The sequence below is a fragment of the Camelina sativa genome, chromosome 11, assembly GCF_000633955.1.
Source record: "Camelina sativa cultivar DH55 chromosome 11, Cs, whole genome shotgun sequence".
Taxonomy (NCBI): domain Eukaryota; kingdom Viridiplantae; phylum Streptophyta; class Magnoliopsida; order Brassicales; family Brassicaceae; genus Camelina; species Camelina sativa.
This window is the reverse complement of record NC_025695.1, coordinates 21,710,054-21,719,738: the sequence shown is the minus strand read 5'-3', so window position 1 is coordinate 21,719,738 and position 9,685 is coordinate 21,710,054. Positions and strand designations below refer to the sequence as shown.

Below are 9,685 nucleotides of genomic sequence, written 5' to 3'. Positions count from 1 at the left end.
CCCCCCCCCCCCCCCCCAAAGACCACAACTTTGTACAATGTTAAAAAGACCACAGCTTTGGGCTTTTCCATATACAACCTAGTGTTTGGGTAAATATAAAATCAAATAAAATTGAAAATATTTATGTTTGAATTAGGTTGAGAGATTTTCTTATCTTTTAAATATTACCTAAAATTGATTTTAGAATTTTGGTAACTAAATATTTTAAATGTCTATGGATTTGGGATTTTAAATAAGTTGAAATTCCAAGATTTTTTTCCCAAATGTACTTCAAATATATATATATATATATTATTATATGCAGAAAATAATGACAAATTTTATTAACTAAATCTATTATATAATTATTCAAAATAATTTAAATATAAAATCAAATAAAAGTGAAACAAAAATCACATATTTATGTTTTAATTAGGTTTTCTTATCTTTTAAATATTACATAGAATCCCGTTTATAATAAAACGGAAGTATACAACAATATTTTGTAGACTATATAATTTTAAGAAGTTGGTTACAAATGGGTTATAGATTAATTGGTTACAAGTTAAATAGTAGGTGCAACCTTAATTTATTTTTGGAATATTTTATTACTAGAGCACGTTGTTTCCGAAAATCATAAAGAGAATATCCTAAAGAATCATTTTATATAATCTAACTTACCATATTAATTTCCTTTATTAAATTATGCATCAAATAAAATCTTTTGATATCTAATTTAACATATTAATTTATTGATTATCATTATACTTCACCTCTCATTTTTATATATGAGTCTATTTTGTGAAACAAATAAATAATCATATTATTTAAAATAATTAAAAATAGTTTTATTTTCGGATATACCATAAGTTGAATTTTTAAAAACAAATTTAAATTGTTCAATCTATATAATATTTAAGTTTTAATAATATTATTTTTTAAAAATAATATCTATTGAATTAAAAATTTTACTGAGTAACATGTCAAAATTTGAATATTTAAATTCAATTTCATATTAACCTGTGTTGATTCACCTTAAATATGCACGCGTGCTAACGCCTAGCGATTAATATATCGATCAAGTATTAACCAGTGTTGATTCACCATAATTTATTTTAAATAAAATAAAATTTAATCAGCGTTATAGCACGCATACTTATCTTGAATTATTAACAATATAAAATTTACTAAATAGGTGTCTTTTTCAAATCATCATATTTAGCATATAATTTTATTGTATAATGTTTTATCCAAAAAAACTTTTTAAAAACAATACACATAAATTACATTTTATATAAAAATTATAATATAAATAAAATAAATTTCAACTTGTGCTCTAGCACGAGTCTTAATCTAGTTGATTTTAGCATTTTGGTAACCAAATATTAAATCCCAATGGCATGACACTATAAGCAAGATTTTCACTGAAATCAAAAGTCTGTTTGGTTCTTGTCTTTTCTGAAGCTATCCTCAAGGTATCCTTAAGGTTTATCTTATGTAAATTAAGTTATTTTCTGCCATTTATAGAAAACAAGCACGTGTTTGAGTGTTTGAGTGTTTGAGTGTTTGAGTGTTAAGAACGTCGACAGAACTAGCTGACCAACAGGCCTGAGGTCACTGATGCTTCTAAGGACATTTTTGTCATTTACCCAGTCATTTTTTTATTTCTACACTAAAAAAAGTAAACAGCTTTCTGGTGAAAGCGGCGGCAGATGAGTGAAAGCGGCGGCAGATGAGCCGGAGAATTGCTGCATTTCTCATGAATTCGTCGATGCAGCCTCCAAAAACCCTCATAAAATCGCCGTGATTCAAGCTTCAGGCTTGATGGCGAGGAGGATTAGCTCGGAATCAGTTGAACCTTCTACTTCTCCGCCTGTATACGACGGAGACAAATGTTTCACGTTCGCCGAGCTTTCCTCATCCATCGATTCCTTCACCTCTCGTCTCCGTCGTTTCCTCGGTGACGATGATTCTCGAGATTACCCTTTTAGGCTCTATCAATATTTCTAAGGTTCTGTGAGTGTTAAAGCTCTTTACTTATCTGATAAAGTTTTAACCTTTTTGACATTGCAGAGGCTGGTTCAGCTGTGTATATGCCAAAGGTAGTGGCTTTATATATGCCACCATCAGTTGAATACATAGTCAGTGTGTTCTCTGTTCTGAGGTGTGGGGAAGCTTTTTTGCCTTTAGATCCTTCATGGCCTAGAGAAAGGGTTTTGTCTCTTATTTCCTCTTCAAATGTTTCTCTTGTTATTGCTTGCGGCTCTTCTTCTGAGAAATCACATTGGCTTGTGGAGAGCAACGTCTGCCCTGTATTATTGTTTTCAATGGATGAGAAATTGAGTGTAGAAACTGGTTGCTCAAGCTTTATTTGGCCTTGCCAGAAAGAAAGGCAAAGAAAATTTTGTTATCTCATGTATACTTCAGGATCTACTGGGAAGCCAAAAGGAGTTTGTGGCACTGAACAAGGTTAGGATTTGTTTCTTTTCATTATACAACTGTTTGAACCTGTTTCTGCTAAATGCAAATAAATTGTTAGGTGTGATGATCTTGAAATTCGAAGTTCTTATTAGTTCGATAAAGATATACAGGCTTATAGAATTCGGCATTTATCAATAATAGATCACATGTTTGACCTTAAAATGGATGGGAAAAATAAACCTCTTCGTTCTGGGTAAATATAGTTTGCAATGTTGGATTGCTATTGCTTCTTTGTGAAGATGGTAGCTATAACTCTCTCGACTTGCATAAAAACTTAGACCCTTTGTGATATTTGCATATCTTGTTGGAATAGATATGCTATATAGCATATCTGTAGCTCATCTTATACATTTAGTTTGTCCAAGGTTTTCTCATAGCTGTTTTCATATATTTTAATCTTTCTGTTGATTGATTATTCTATGATTTATTTTCTATCCATTGTAAGTGACATGGTGTATCTAATGGTAGGTAACTTTTTTTTTTTTTTGTAGCTGATGGAAATGAATCCATCTATAGTTTTTTGGTCTTTGCACTTCTTTTTCATACAAAATGATAACATTTGATATTCCTGTCCCTTCTCTGCAGGACTTTTAAATCGCTTCTTGTGGATGCAAGAGTTCTATCCTGTTGTCGGAGAGCAGCGATTGGTGTTTAAGACTTCAGTTGGTTTTGTTGATCATCTGCAGGAGTTTCTTGGTGCTATTCTTAATTCCACCCCATTAGTCATCCCTCCATTTACTCTACTAAAAGAGAATATGCTATCTATCATTCACTTTTTGGAGGTGAGAGTTATGTTTTCTATAGTTTGGAAAGAAAAAAAATCACTTTCTGTAGGTGTCATATTGTTTGAGAACTCTATAATATTTCCTAACCAAAGTATTTTTGTTGCCAATATATTTTAGATGTTAATCAGCCGTTTCTCCTTTTTCTGTTCTTAACTATCCATTTCAAAATTCTGAAATTGGTTTAAGCATCTTCACTAGGCTGCATATTAGTAATAAACAATGCATAAAGTAGTACTGTATCATATCTTATCTTTGTTATGATAAATTCATTGGATGCCATGTTGCATAATGATAGTTTTCTAGTTTCTTTTATTTAACTTCATTCTACTTATGATTTATCTTTAAGAACAGCATATGGTGTGACTAGAATTTTTTGTTGGATCATGAATAATGTAACTTTATCCATGAAGAACAGATCTAGCTTTTCTTGTTGGTTGCTTGAGTTAAGGTTCCTATCATCAGAGTAAAACTGCTTTATCTTTCCTTTTATTACTTTTACTTTCCATTTAAGTAATGTTCATGAAAGTTTATCCATCTTGATAGGTGTATTCTATCAGTAGGCTCCTAGCTGTCCCATCGATGATGAGAGCTATTCTACCAACTTTACAACATCGTGGACACAATAAGCTTCAAATGTGCCTGAAGCTGGTAGTTTTAAGTGGCGAACCCTTTCCTGTGAGCTTGTGGGATTCACTTCACAACCTACTTCCTGAAACATGTTTTCTGAATCTATATGGGAGTACAGAGGTGAGAAAATTATGCTTACCATAACTTGATATTAGAAAATCTTCTTAAGGTGGTGTATTTAAAAAGTTTGTAGCAGTGCCAGCTATTGTTTATGTTTTAAAAGATGTCGAGAATTACTATCTGCTTTTGATTTGAATGTAAATACCCTGAAGACTTCTTAATTTCACTTATTTGATACTTAGGCATTGTCTAACTTGTTGTAGCTGGTCAGAGTAATAATATATCCTTTATGCATTCTCTTTACTTATGGAGTAGTTTGTTGAAATTGAATGTGTATGAATTAGCGTTTTGTTTTGTTAGTAGGTGTCAGGGGACTGCACTTATTTTGACTGCAGTGGGTTGCCAAGACTCTTGAAGACCGGCGAGATTAGTAGTGTTCCTATTGGCAAGCCAATTTCCAATTGCAAAGTTGTACTTCTTGGGGACGAAGATAAACCTGATGAGGGAGAAATATGTGTTGGTGGTCTCTGTCTTTCACAAGGGTACATGCATTCCTCAGTAGAGTCCCAAAGCTACGTAAAGCTACATAATAACTCGCTCTGTAATCATTTAAAGAATGATTGTGGAAGCCAGCTTTATTATAGAACTGGTGATTATGGACGACAGCTTCCTAGTGGTGATTTGGTTTTTATTGGGAGAAGGGATCGAACTGTTAAACTCAATGGAAAACGCATGGCCCTTGAAGAGATTGAAACAACTCTCGAACTAAATCCAGATGTTTTTGAAGCTGTTGTACTACTTAGCAGAGATGAGAAGCAGCTTGCTTCACTTAAGGCTTTTTTGGTGCTGAACAAGGAAAGCAATTCGGGTGATGGTATCATATTTGCTATCAGAAAATGGATGAGCGAAAAACTTCCTTCGGTGATGGTTCCAAACCATTTTTTTTTGGTGGAGTCACTGCCACTTATTTCAAGTGGAAAAGTTGATTATGAAGCACTAGCAAGGTTGAACTGTCTTACAACCCTTGCTCAAAATATGATGCATAGCAATGTAACTAATAGTTTACTGCAAACTATTAAAAAGGTCAGACAATTTCCTGTGCTTACATACACGTTTTATTTTCTCCTTATGAGTAAGCCTTTTTGGTATCTGATTGCTTCTTATTCTCTCTAAACCATATTAAAAATGAAATATTTGATCATTTTCTTTGGGTAACCTTTGGACGGTTGCCATTCTGGGTGGGAGATATAGTTGGAATGAGAAACTAGAGTTGGTCATAAAGGTAACTGTTTAGGGTGTAAGGGTGTTTAAGGGTATTTTTCTGTCAGATTTGTGATCATAATGTTGAGCCTGGAGTAAAGGAACACGGAGTAGAGAACATGAGGTGCAAGGAACTTAAAAGCAAATGCAATACTTGTGTTAGGATACTAATCTAAATTTCTTTGGAAAGAGAGAAGTTTAGAATCTCAGTTTTTGGTTGATTAATTATGCTTATGAAAAATGTAGAGAACATTGTTTGTTTATTTTTAATCTTCAGAATCTTATTGATGATAGAAAAGGAGTTATATCATTTCGTTAACTTTTGATATAGGCTGTCTGTGATGCATTACTGGTCAAAGAAGTTTCAGACGATGATGATTTCTTTGCGATTGGTGGAGACTCCTTAGCCGCAACACATCTTTCACATAGTCTTGGTATTGATATGAGATTGATTTACCAATTTCGAAGTCCATCTAGGCTTTTGATCTGTCTGTCAAACACGGAAGGTAAGGTGAGAGAAGATATGCAACACAACACCACTCAGAAACTAGACCACAAGACAAAGAGTCAGAATGGTAATGGGTTGGTTACTAGAACTGTGTCACTACATTCTGGTGTTACGTCAGGCCCAACACCTTCAGGAATGCAGTGTGAGAAGAATAATTCCCCAAAGCGATTTAAAATTGATTCAGAACATTTTTCTCCCAAAAGAATGAAAGAAAATAAATCATGGGATTCAGGATTTTCTCAAATACAATGTGCATTCAGTCGATGTAATAAGGTATATTCTATAAAGTCATGTAGTATTGAAGAGGCAAACCAAGAAAACTGGTTGGTGGAGATTCCAAGGAACCAAATGGTCTCTATGCAAGAATTATGGAAAGTTCATATGGAGTCTTGTGTAGATGCCTCGCCCCTAGTTGTATTGAAGCATTCAAAAACTTATCTATTCATTGGGTCTCACTCACGCAAATTTTCGTGCATTGACGCCAATAAGGTATGCATCATTGGTACGTTATCATAATCAAAGAGGTGTCATCATCGTTCTAGTTAAATTGAAATCACTATCTAGCATATGAAATTTTAAGTTTTTATTGAACTACTGATTATTGGAATGGATCTAATATGAAATGAGAGGTTTGTGTTTATTTTTGATACGAAATAGGCTGGACTTCTAACAAATGATACACTTTACTGTGCTAATTAGTGGCGCTATATATTGGGAAACTATTCTAGAGGGAAGGATAGAAGGTTCAGCCATGGTAGTTGATGATTTTAGTCAGGTTAGTCTTCTCATCAATTTGTAAACATCACTGTATCTTTCTATACTTGAACAGTTTTAGTGACATCTCCAATGCTAGGTCGTTATTGGTTGCTACAAAGGAAAATTATATTTTTTAGATTTCTCAACTGGAAGCTTATGTTGGACATTCCAAGCAAGTGGCGAGGTATGATCTGAAGGAAAATTGATCGTTCACCTTGTACTTTGTTTGTCTACCTTATTGCCGCTTTAATTTCTGTTTCATATATCTGCTCATTCCTAGAAATTGTTCTCAGATAGCTAGCTGACTTAAGACAATTTAATTTCTTTTTCGGATGAAGATAAAGTGCCAACCTGTTGTGGATACATCTTCGCAACTAATATGGTAATACCCTATGACTTATTCGTTTATCATATCCACCAAGTCACTTTACTGAATTGAAGAGGAGTGGTTCTGTGATCATAGTCATAATATTTGTGCCACATGTTGAATTCCTTTCTTCCAGTCTCGCTTTTGTTGGAGTGGACCTTACATTCATACTTACCAGTGGTTAATTTTATGGTTTTCTTTACATTGAACTGATGATAGTTTTATTTATTTTTCATAGATAATACGTTAGGTTCGTCAAAAATTGTTATGATAACCACTTCGAACTGAGTCTGTGACAGGATATCACCTTAGTGAAAATAAATAGTGAAAATAAATAGAAACTGACAAAGAAGTTTGAAGATAAATTTAGGAGCAGTGATTATAGTAATATAATTTTACTGTTTTAGCTCCCTTTGTGTTTACTTCAAGTTTTTCTTTGATTCTGTAGACTAGATTTTGCCTAGAGTTCTTGTAAAGTCACCAACCATTAAGCTTAATATTCCATCATTCATGCAGGTGCGGATCACATGACCACAATCTTTATGCCCTTGACTATAGGAGTCAACGCTGTGTTTATAAACTGCAATGTGGTGGGAGCATATTTGCTTCACCTATAATTGATGAGGTGCAGACTTTAACTACTTTATCCAAGGCATAGTTGCTTGCACAGCTATAACATGTCGTCTGTGCTCAAATATTTTTTTAATTACTGAAATCTCTTGATATTACCTGATTCATCTTTGATGCTTCACCCAGGGTCATAGTTCACTTTACGTGGCTTCTACAAGCGGTCGCGTGATAGCTGTATCAATAGAGGTATGTGCCTTCTGATCTATGTGTTGTTTATCCTATATCTTTTGTATGTAAAATTTTCTGCTTTACATAAATTAAGCAGAATAGTCCTTGGAAGCAATGGTTCACTACAAAATTTGGTCCTCTATGGTCTGCCTTACCCTATAGAGATGTTTAGCCTAACTGATCATAATTACATTTCATTTGGCTCCAGAGGGAGATTTGTTCTTATAGACTAATATTGGAGATAGAGCCTTGTTAATTCGGGTTAATTTTGCAAATGCAGGATTCTCCATTCCACACCTTGTGGTTACTTGAACTAGAAGCACCGATTTTTGGTTCCTTATGCATTAGCCCAACAAGCCGAAACGGTTTTTCTTCCTCCTTAACTATATTCTTTCTGTTTCTTTGATTCCAGTATCATTGTTAATCTCAATTTTCTGTCACAGTCATTTGCTGCTTAGTTAATGGCCAAGTTATTGCTATGAGTCCGTCTGGAACTATTATTTGGAGGGTATGTGTATGAGTTGATCCCAGTTCACTTGAATGATATCATAAAGTCCATACGGCTTTCCACATCTTTTGTTCCTGTCAGATTGTTTTGGTCATCTCATAGTGCTCAAACTTAGTTACTTGTTACATTGATGCAGTATAGGACTGGTGGACCAATATTTGCTGGGCCTTGTATGTCACATATGCTTCCTTCTCAGGTGCTCTTGATTACTGAGTACATCTGCATTCCACCCTTTTTGTGTAGAGATTTCTCTCTAAGGCTAATTACACGTCTAATTTTCTGCAGGTGCTTGTGTGCTGTAGAAATGGAAGTGTTTATTCACTAGAACCGGTACGTTCTTATATCCCTTGGACATCGGTCGTGTATAGTTCACTTATGCTGTCTACCGATATTTATTCCAAGTAGACTTATGTGCATGCAAGTACAACGTTATCATGTCTATGCATAGTCTAAACCATATTTCTTTCGATGCATCTTGAAGGAGTCCTTTCTGAGAGACACCATTTTTATAAAAGTCTCCTGCCTTCATTGGCTTATGATATCTGCGTTTAGGTCAAAAGGAATATACTCTCTTGAAATCAACAGCTTGTGAATGCACTAAAGATATACTTGGATCTGTAGCAAAATTAGTGGAGTCAAATTTATTCCAAGGGAAATCAGTTTTAGTTTTGTGTTAATCACCTTTATAATAGGTTTGACGTTGTTAGGGACGTTCATGAGGATTAGTTGTTGTGGCGCTAGTCTCAAAACTTCAGTATAATGATCATGACTGTTCTGTGGAATTCACTTCAGGAATCCGAGTGTCTTGTGTGGGANGTTTTAGTTTTGTGTTAATCACCTTTATAATAGGTTTGACGTTGTTAGGGACGTTCATGAGGATTAGTTGTTGTGGCGCTAGTCTCAAAACTTCAGTATAATGATCATGACTGTTCTGTGGAATTCACTTCAGGAATCCGGATGTCTTGTGTGGGAATACAGTATCGGGGAACCGATCACAGCATCTGCATACATCGATGAGAATCTGCATTTTGAATCGTATCAACTGCTTGCATCCGACAGGTATTAATTACACGAATAAGCACATATGAATGTATGTAATGATCATGAATGTATGATGATAGCTCCTTGTGTTTCCATTTTCCAGGTTGGTGACTGTATGCTCGAGCTCGGGAAGAGTTCGTGTCCTTCGTGTGAGTCCCATACTCAACAGAGATTCACATGACTCAAAAGTTGAAGAAATCACGAGGCTGGAGCTGCAGAGAGACATTTTCTCCTCACCAGTGATGATCGGTGGCCGGATATTTGTTGGCTGTCGTGACGACTATGTGTATTGTCTCTCTCTTGATAGTTTCAGGTAGGGGAGGTTATAGCTCTACATACCAATGGAAGAACCAAGGAAATTTTGTAGTTGTTGTTGTATAGACAAAGTAAAGCCTACTGTTCCCTAATGTTGTGAATGAGAAAATATCATAAAGCAGATGAACTTTTCAGTTGCAGCAACAATGGAAAAGAAAAAAGCATTAGTAGGTCATTGGAATTTGGAAATACATAAAAAT

At 34.6% G+C, this 9,685-nt stretch overlaps 1 pseudogene; it reads left to right on the top strand.

Annotated features, from left to right (window-relative positions):
- On the top strand, positions 2,065-9,625 carry LOC104724021 (annotated as a pseudogene).